Genomic DNA, 10,222 nt, shown 5'->3' with positions numbered 1-10,222 from the left:
AGCCTCCAAGTAGCATAGTCATTTTGATCCCGTCTTCCTCTTTGGATACTATTGATATGTTGAGTAATTTCAATGGGAAGGACTCTTTTAAACTTATTAATATCCCATCCCTCTCCTCTGAAGAACTCTGCAACTGAAACTTTGCCAGTTATTTTGGAATGATTGACTACCTTAGCGAGTGATCCTTTACCTGTTCAATCATCCCACCAGAAGCTACATTTTCCTGTTATCTTTGTCCCTAAATTGAATCATACCTCTCCAAGAGTGTGAGTTCCCAGATGTAATAGATTTAGAGATAGGGTGTGCTCTAATATAGTATTTGGCTCCCAAAAAATTGGCCCATAGTGAGGGGCATGTTCTGCACCTCCACCAATTCTTGATTGAGCAAATGCCATTAAATTCTTCTAATGCCTATACCTCCCTCTTCTTTTGGAAAGCATAAGTTCTTCCATGAACTCCAGTAAAATTTGTTCTTATCACCATATGAACCCCATAGAAATCTAGTAAAGTTTCTCAATGAGTCTAAGAGTAGCTTTTGGAGGAGACATTGCACATAGTGTGTACAAAGGGAGAGATTGTAGAATATTTTTAATAATAATTATTTTCCCTCCATACGATAGCATTCTTCCTTGCCAGCCGCTTATTCTCTTAATAATCCTGGCAACCATCTCCTCAAAGTAGCAAATTTTCTTCCTTCCTACATAAATATGATATCCTAGATACTTGAAAGAAAATTGTTTGTCCATGAAGCTAGTGGTCCTCCTGATTCTATTTATCCTTCCAGCTTTAGTATTAGGAGCTGTAATGAAGAAGCTCTCATTGACAATGAGTTTTTGCCCAGATTCCATACCATATTTCTTGATTTTATTCATGATAAGTTTGATGGATTTATTGTTGCTTTCCATGAAGATAAGAATATCATCCGCATAAGCAAGATGATTAATTTTAGGACCTCTGGATGGCATGTTAAAATGAGGGAGATTGTCATCTTCATGAAGCTTGTTAAGGGATCTTGTGAGAACTTCTAGCCCAGAATGAACAAGGAAGGAGAAAGAGGATCTCCTTGCTTCAACCCCTGTGAGGATGTAATAAAACCATGCTTGGTACCATTAAGGATAATAGAATACCAAACATTGGAAATCAGATTCTTAGTGATATTAATCTATTGTTGTGAGAATCCGAATTTCTCTATCACAGCAGTAATGAAGTCCCAAGATATCCTATCATATGCCTTTTTCATATCTAATTTAAGCACAATATTACCCCCTTTGTTGTGGCCCTTTATACCCTGAACAATCTCCTGATCAAGGATATTTTGTGTGATCAATCTGTCTTTGATGAAGCCATTCTGATTATAAGAGATTAGTTTGGGTAGGAGTGGGTTTAGTCTTTTGGACATAATCACAGTAATGATCTTGTTCGAGACATTACCTAGGATAATAGGCCTTAACTCTGAGAAAGCCTCAGGGGCTTCTACTTTTGGAATCAACATAAGGCACGTATGGGAAAAGAACTTAGTCAGATGTTTACCATTGAAGATGGCCTGGAAAAATTGAATGATGTCATATTTAATGATTTTCCAGCAGCTATGATAAAATGTCTCGTTATAACCATCAGGATCAGCATCACTATCACCACTAATACTGAAAACAACCTTTCTAAGCTCCTCTTTCATTAGTATAGAGTTAATGATGTCATTCTCCTCATCAGTAATACACCTAGAAATGCAATCAATGATATTCAGATTCACATCCTTTCTGGAGAGATTAAACAGCTTCTCATAGTGCTTGATAGAAGCTTTTGTAATCTTTTCCTCACTTCTGACCCAATTTTCTTTGTGGTTTTTGATTCTATGAATTTGAAGCTTCCCCCTCCTTTCTCTGACGACACTATAGAAATACTTTGTGTTGTAGTCTTCTTCTGCAAACCATTGTATTTGTGATTTTTGTTTCAAGAGTGACTCTTGCATTGATTGCCATCTTATATAGTCGGCCTGACATATGTTTAAGTTCTCTCTGCTCTGTTCAGTATTATGCTCCTGGTCAATTTCTTCTAATAGTTCCATTTCTGCTTCCCACTTGTTAACATGGTCATAGATATTACCAATGTCATCCCTGGACCATTGAGTAAGTTTTCTGCTAAATATTTTAAGCTTTTGCTGAAGCCTCTACATACAGTTGCCCTAAATAGGGGTGTCCAAATATCATTAATAAGTTCATAAAATCCTGGTTGATTAGTCCAGAAATTTAAGAACCTGAAGTATTTGATATTATGAGATAAATTGTTGTGGCATTTGAACAGAAGGGGCCTATGGTCAAAACCAGATCTATTAAGATGTTTAACACTGCACGTTTGAAACAATTGAGCCCAGAGGTCATTGATGAAGATTCTATCAAGTCTCTTCCAAATTCTTTTCCTTGGTCTCCAGTTATTGCACCATGTAAATTTGGGGTTTGTAGAGTCAATGTCTGAGACCTCACAGTAGTCCATACAGTTTGTGAAGTCAAATCTCCTAGACATTCTGTGAGGATCAGTATTTTAAAAGGCGTGGGCATAAGGCGAGGTATTTTACATATGCCTCAGCGGGGCGTAAGCCACATAGGTATTTATTTTTTAATATTTTATAAAATAATATAATGACAGTAAATATTTATAAACAAGTAAAATTGCATAAATATTGAAAAAAACTATATATATGTGTGCTCCATCCCCACAAAAAAACTAATCAAACTAATCTATTATACGTTACTTACAAGCACAAGTAATTTGAGTCAAAGAATAAAGTTTTTTATATGGAGGAACAAAAAGGATGATTAACCTGCAATTTGAATTTTAAATTTGCTGCTATGAAGAAGAATATAGTTCTCTTTGTATTTATAAAAATAAATAAATATTTATTGCTTTTAGGAGATATTAGTAGACTAGCGGACAAGATAAAATATTGAAAAAATCATGAATTAGGGTTTAACTCAATAAAAAAGATCTTTACTTTTAAATTTAATACTTTTGAGTTCCTTTTTAAACCTTTTGAGTAATTACCAAACTGACTTTTGAGAATTTGGGTATTATATGAAGGACTAATTCAACAAATTTTATTTTAATTTGAAAAAGTCTCTGGGGCTTACTCCTTACTAAAATATCGCGCCCCGAACGCCCGGACGTACGCCCCGAATGCCCGGACGTATGCCCCGAACGCCCGAGCGTACGCTCCAAATTGCGGGGCGTACGCCTCTTGAGACTTTCGCCCCACACCATCGCCCCAGAGCATTTTTGGTATACCTCGCCCCGGGGCTCGCCCCGGAAACGCCTTTTAAAACAGAGGTGAGGATTACCTCCTAATTTTTCATCAGGATCCATGATAATGTTGAAATCTTCTCCAATTCACCAAGGTCCATTGATGATTGAGTGCATATTTTCTAAGCTGCTCCATAAATCCTTTCTTTCAAATGAGGTACATTTGGCATACACAACTGTGATGTTAAAATCAGGATCATACAAGTCATGCTTGAGTTGAATGGTAACTTGTTGTTCCTCATCTGCAAGGATAATGGGTTTGCAATTCTGCTTCCAAAAATACCAAATTTGACCATTCGTGTTAGCGTAGCAGTGTTGAAAGCCAAGGTATCTCCTGTATCTTTCGATTTTGCTCTTGTTGACAAAGGGTTCCATGATGGCTACAAAGTCTGTTTTATTGATGTCACGCAGATTCTTCAATCCAGGTAAGGCCTTCTTAGACCTCAATCCCTTTATATTCCATATGGTTGTACTAATCATAGAATACTATAGGGAAAAAAAATCAACTTTGACTCCTTTCCCTCGAGGAAGGTTATATTTTGTCTTTGTTCTTGCAAGTCTTCCCGTCTCTGCTTCTTACTCTTTTAATAAGAGAGATCCCATGTTTATTGGATACCTCATTTAATTGAGTTTCTGCAGGGTCTTCTGGTTGCTTGTTAAGGAGTTCTGCGATGGTAGGTGAAGTGGATTCACAGGTATTCTCACTCACTCCCTCTTCAATTTTGGTGTTGATTTGCACAACTTTATCTTGTAAATTGCAATCATCTACATCAACAACAACTTGGATGCTAAGGTGATTTTTGATTTTATATGACAGAGAAGCTGACTCTATGTTAGAGACCTCATGCTTGTTGCTTTCATGTTGATCCCCCTGTTAACACTCTCTGAATCTTGTGATTTTCTTTTGTACTGGATCCTTTTTCCTTGTTGTCAACTGCTGCTACAGAGTTGTTAGGACTTACTTCAGCTTCAGTATCAAGAGCATTTGATTTATCTTTAGTAGTCTCCTCCTTGCCCTTATTGATATTCTTAGTTTCTAATTCATTGAGACTGTCTTCTACTATAGTCTCTAAAGTATTTGTCTGCTTTCTTATTGAATTCTTGGACATGTTCCTCTTGTTGCTTCTTAATAAAGGCTTGAAATTAACAGATCTTTTCTTTTTTGGTATCTTCTTCCTCTTCTTATTCTTCTTGATATTCCTCATATCAATAGTTGGTTCTATATCCTCTTCCTTCTCACCCTGGTCATCCTCAATAAGCGTAGCTTGTTTTTCTTCCCGGTCTTCTGTCTCTTCATCATTTTTCACCATATTTTGTTTATTGCCTTAATCAAGACTATCTTCTTCCTTCTCTCGGCCTTGAGGATCTTGTTCATTCACATTTTGACTTTCCTACCTGGCTTTAAATTATTTATTTTTTCTATTTCTTTTTGTGTTTGGAACTTGCCAATTTTTTTCTTCCTAAGTTTCCTTTTTCTTTGTTTCTACTCTGCTGATGATTTTCTCATTCTGTTTCCCCTGCTTGATTCCTCTGTTTCATTCTTCTTCTCTTTATTCTCCTCTTGTTTCATTAATTCAACAACCCAACAATTAACTAGAGAGTGCCCTAGCTTTCTGCTGTGTTTACATTATTTTGGGACATTTTTCCGTTCAATCTTTTGCACATATCCATTTAATGGGACATTTTCATCTTCCGATCCAACATAAACAATCGTATGGAGAGGTTTAAGAAGGTCTATTTCCACTCTTACCTTGGTCATGCTTGGTCTGGTTTTGGTTTTAGTGGCGATATCCAGTTCTAACAATGTTTCTGCTAGCCCTATAACCTGCTTGGAATAGTGCCAAGTATGCATATGAAATGGTAGTTTAGGGAGTAAGGCCCATACCGTTACAATTGGCAGATCTTCATCTGGTTTGAAATCCGTAGCCATTTTTGTAGCCACATTTGAGCGCCAGTAATTTTCACCACTCTCTTGAATCTAATAAAGTCAAAGTCTTTATTGTTTATGAAATCTAGAAATACATTATAGTTGTCACACGCCCCTATCTTCACTGTTCCTTTCAGAGAGAATTTCTCTAAAAATTGTGCCATAATTTTATCAATTTGGGGACTAATTTTCAGAAATCTTTCAACTAGAGTTCTTTTACACTCTTCAGCCATCACCCCATTATAGTCTTTTGCCTTAAAAATTACAGCCGGCATTCCATTATGAGTCGTCCATCTCGTAATCATAGCCTCTTGTTCCTGACGACTTGGGGTCACATTCAAATTTTGTGTCGTGCCAAGAGTAGAGTTTGAGGGTTTTCTTTGAATTGTTTGATAGGTTTGCTTCGCCCTATCGGGAGGATCCTATTAGAGGTCCAGACGCGTCGGGTGTCCGCCGCCTGAAGGCTCCATGGGTCAGAGCGTGTGGTTCAGATGGTGGTATAGAATGTTATCGTTGAGAGTGTTTTGTTTAGAGAGAGAAAATTTTTACTTCGTCTATAAGGAAAGCTATTAATTGATACTTATTAGCATGACTAATTGTAGTTAGAAGTTGTTAGTGGTGTAGTTAGTCAGTTGGCATAAGCAGTCAGAATTAGTTATAACCAACTAGTGGAGTGAGTTGATTAAGTAATGATCAGGTGTTGTACATAAGTAATGATATATATCTTTCAGAATACAATGGAATCATTTTTCTTCATTCCTCTCCAAATATTTTCTCTCGACTGATTTCCTCTGCAAGTCATCCCTCTCCCCAATCTCCATAGTAGTGGAGCACTGATGCAGCTAGTCAAGCCAACGGTGGAGCACTGATGCTTCTCTAGACCTTGAGCTATAGCTCAACTTACAAATTATTTTTCTCTAAAATGCAGTGAACGTCGAAAATTGACTCGAAGTATATTTCAAAACTATCCTGCTAATTGGTGAAAAAAATAGTGACTAACCGTTGTGTCAACAACCAACACAAATCCTCTTACAACTTGTTTAGATGGTTGTTAAATATCGTTGTTGGGTTCGAAAATAATAAGGCGTCATGGGGAAGCTAATAATTTACAAACCTTGAACATGATAATCAGACGACAAAAAAAAACTATATAATAAGAAGCATATTAGTTTGATATGGTTTGGTCATCGGGCGCCCCGATGAGTAGGAGGGCGCGACGGTCGCTACAAAAACTTGGGCGTGAGGCTAGGCGGAGCGGCCGTCGGTGCAGATCTTCATGGTAGTAGAAAATATTCAAATGAGAACTTTAACGGCCGAAGAGGGGAAAGGTTCCATGTAAATAACACTTGCACATGGGTTAGTCGATCCTAAGGGTCGGGGGAACCTCGACAGATAGCGCGTTTAGCACGTACTCCGTCAGGAAATCGGGTTAAAATTCCTGTACCGGGACATGGTTGTTGACGGCAACGTTAGGAAGTCCGGAGATGTTGACGGGGGACTCGGGAAGAGTTATCTTTTTTGTTTAACAGCCTGCCCACCCTGGAAATGACTCAGTCGGAGGTAGGGTCCAGCGGCTAAAAGAGCACCACATGTCATATGGTGTCCGGTGTGCCCCGGTGACCCTTGAAAATCCGGAGGACTGAGTGCCATCCACGCCCGGTCGTACTCATAACTGCATCAAGTCTCCAAGGTGAACAACCTCTGGTCAATGGAACAATGTAGGCAAGGGAAGTCGGCAAAATGGATCCATAACTTTGGGAAAAGGATTGGCTCTGAGGGCTGGGCATGAGGGGTCCCAATCCCGAACTCGTCGATTATCGGTGGATTGCTCGAGTTGCTCTCGCGGCGAGAGCGGGTCGCCGCGTGTTGCCTAGGGGATGAACTGGGAACGGTTCCTTCAGGGGCCTTCCCTGGGCATCGAACAACCAACTCAAAACTGGTACGGACAAGGGGAATCCGACTGTTTAATTAAAACAATGTATTGCGATGGTCCCTGCGAATGTTTACGCAATGTGATTTCTACCTTATGCTCTAAATTCAAACAGACGCGGGTGAATGGCGTGAGTAACTATGACTCTCTTAAGGTAGCCAAATGCCGCGTCATCTAATTAGCAACGCGCATGAATGGATTAACGAGATTCCAACTATCCCTGTCTACTATCCAGCGAAACCACAACCAATGGAACGGGCTTGGCAGAATCAGCGGGGAAAGATGACCCTGTTGAGCTTGACTCTAGTCCGACTTTGTGAATGACTTGAGAGGTGTAGTATAAGTGGGAGCCAAAAGGAGAAAGTGAAATACCACTACTTTTAATATTATTTTACTTATTTCTTGAATTGGAAGCGGGGCAGTGCCCCTCTTTTTGGACCCATGGCTTGCTTGCAGGCCGATCCGGGCAGAAGATATTTCTAGGTGAGGAGTTTGGATGGGGAGGCACATCTGTTAAAAGATAACGCAGGTGTCCTAGGATGAGCTCAACGAGAACAGAAATTTCGTGTGGAACAGAAGGGTAAAAGCTCGTTTGATTCTGATTTCCAGTACAAATACAAACCATGAAAGCATTGCCTAACGATCCTTTAGACCTTTGGAATTTGAAGCTAGAGGTGTCAGAAAAGTTACCACAAGGATAGCTAGCTTGTGGCAGCCAAGCGTTCATAGCGACATTGCTTTTTGATCCTTCTATGTCAGCTCTTCCTATCACTGTGAAGCAGAATTCACCAAGTGTTGGATTGTTCACCCACCAACAGTGAATGTGAGATGTGTTTAGACCGTCGTGAGCCAGGTTAGTTTTACCCTACTGATGACAATGTCGCAATAGTAATTCAACCTTGTACAAGAGGAACCGTTGATTCGCACAATGGGTTATCGCGCTTAGTTGAAAAGCTAGTGGTGCGAAGTTACCGTGCGCTGGATTATGACTGAATGCCTCTAAGTCAGAATCCGGGCAAGAAGTGACGCATGCGCCCGCCGTCCTCTTGCCGACCCGTAGTAGGGGCCTTTATCCCCAAGGGCACGTGTCGTTGGCTAAGTCATCACGGCGGAAGAGACGATGTGGCCGCCTTGAAGTACAATTTCCATCGAACGGCAGGTAGAATCCTTCGCAGATGACTTAAATATGTGACGGGGTATTGTAAGTGGCAGAGTGGCCTTGTTGGCATGATCCACTGCGATTCAGCCCTTTGTCGCTTTGATTCATCCTTCCTCCTTCAATCCAATCAATTTCTAACTTTTTCGAAAAGTGGTTTACTCTTTATTTGATGCTATATCCAAGTGTTGGAAAATCGAATAAATCCTCAAGACCTTGGAACGTATACTATTTGTGTATTAAGTGACCAATGTGACTTGTCACTTAGTCATGTCGAGGGAAAGTCTTGCCTATGACGCTAAACCCAATTTCACTACTAGAGGTTTTTCGAGGTGTTGCGTGCGATGCCAAGGCACAAGCCAAGAGCGATGTGCTAATACAACATCACAAATAGAGGTTTTTCGAGGTGTTACGTGTGAGGCCAAGGCCTATTCCAAGAGTGATGTGCCAATACAATGTCAAAAATAGAGGTTTTTCGAGGTGTAACTTGCGAGGCCAAGGCCTATGCCAATGGTACAAAGTCGGTCATGGCATGCTGCCATGGCACGATAAGGCCTGGTCATGGCATGACTTTAGACGTGGCAGGGCATGGCCATGGAATGATGTAGGGCATGAAAGGGCATGGCAGGGCATGGCCATGGCCCGACGCATGGCATAACAGGGCGTGTCCATGGAACGACGCAGGGCATGGATGGGCGTGGAAATGGGATGACGCAGGGCGTGGCAGGGCATGGCAAGGCATGGCCATGGCATGGCATAGGGTGTGGCTATGGCATGATGCAGGGCATGGTAGGGCATGGCAGGGCGCACATAGGGCATGGAAGGCGTGGCCATGGCCCGACGTAGGGCATGGTAGGGCATGGCCATGGCACAATGTCGGGCGTGACCATGGCACGAAGTCGGGCATGGCATTGCATGGCCATGGCATGATGCAGGGCGTGGGCATGGCATGACGCAGGGCGTGGTAATGTACGACGTCGGGCATGGAAGGACGTGGCCATGGAATGACACAGGGCATAGCAGGGGGTGACCATGGCACGACGCAGGGCATGGCCATGGCCTGACGTAGGGCATGGCCATTGCCGGATGCAAGGCATGGCAGGATGTGGCCATGGCACGATACAGGGCATGGTAGAGCGTGGCCATGGCATGATATCGGGCGTGACCATTTCACAAAGTCGGGCATGGCATTGCGTGACCATGGCACGATGCAGGGCATGGCAATGGCACAACATCGGGCATGGCAGGGCATGGCCATGGCACGACACAGGGCATGGTAGGGCGTGGCGATGGCAGGGCATGGCCATGGCACGACGTAGGGTGTGGCCATGGCACAACACAGGGTGTGGCCATGGCGCAACACATGGAGTAGCAGGGCGTGGCCATGGCACGACGTCGTGCGTGGCCATGGATCAACGTAGGGTGTGACCGTGGAACGAAGTCGAGCGTGGCCATGGCCCGACGCAGGGCGTGTCTATGGCATGATGCAGGGCATTGCAAGGCGTGGCCATGGCAAAACATCGTGCGTGGCCATGGCACAACATCGGACATGGCCATGGCACGTAGTCGGGCGTGGCAGGGCGTGGCCATGGCACGACGCCGGGCGTGACCATGACATGAATTTGGGTGTGGCCATGGCACGACGTCGGGTGTGGAAATGGCACGATGTCGGGCGTGGAAAGGCGTGACCATGGCACGACGTCGGACGAGGCAGGGCGTGGCCATGGTGCAACGTCGTGCGTGGCCATGGCACGAAGTCGGACGTTGCAGGGCCTGGCCATGACATACATATATATGATTACTAATATAAAAGATAAAAAAGCTTATGAGAGAATAAATTCTCCCCCTAAACAAAACTCTCATAATTACTACATTGTGGATTATGTTATATTATTGTGTATGAAGGAGGAATACT

The sequence above is a fragment of the Nicotiana tomentosiformis genome, chromosome 2 (assembly GCF_000390325.3).
Source record: "Nicotiana tomentosiformis chromosome 2, ASM39032v3, whole genome shotgun sequence".
Lineage (NCBI taxonomy): Eukaryota > Viridiplantae > Streptophyta > Magnoliopsida > Solanales > Solanaceae > Nicotiana > Nicotiana tomentosiformis.
This window is presented reverse-complemented; position numbering follows the sequence as displayed.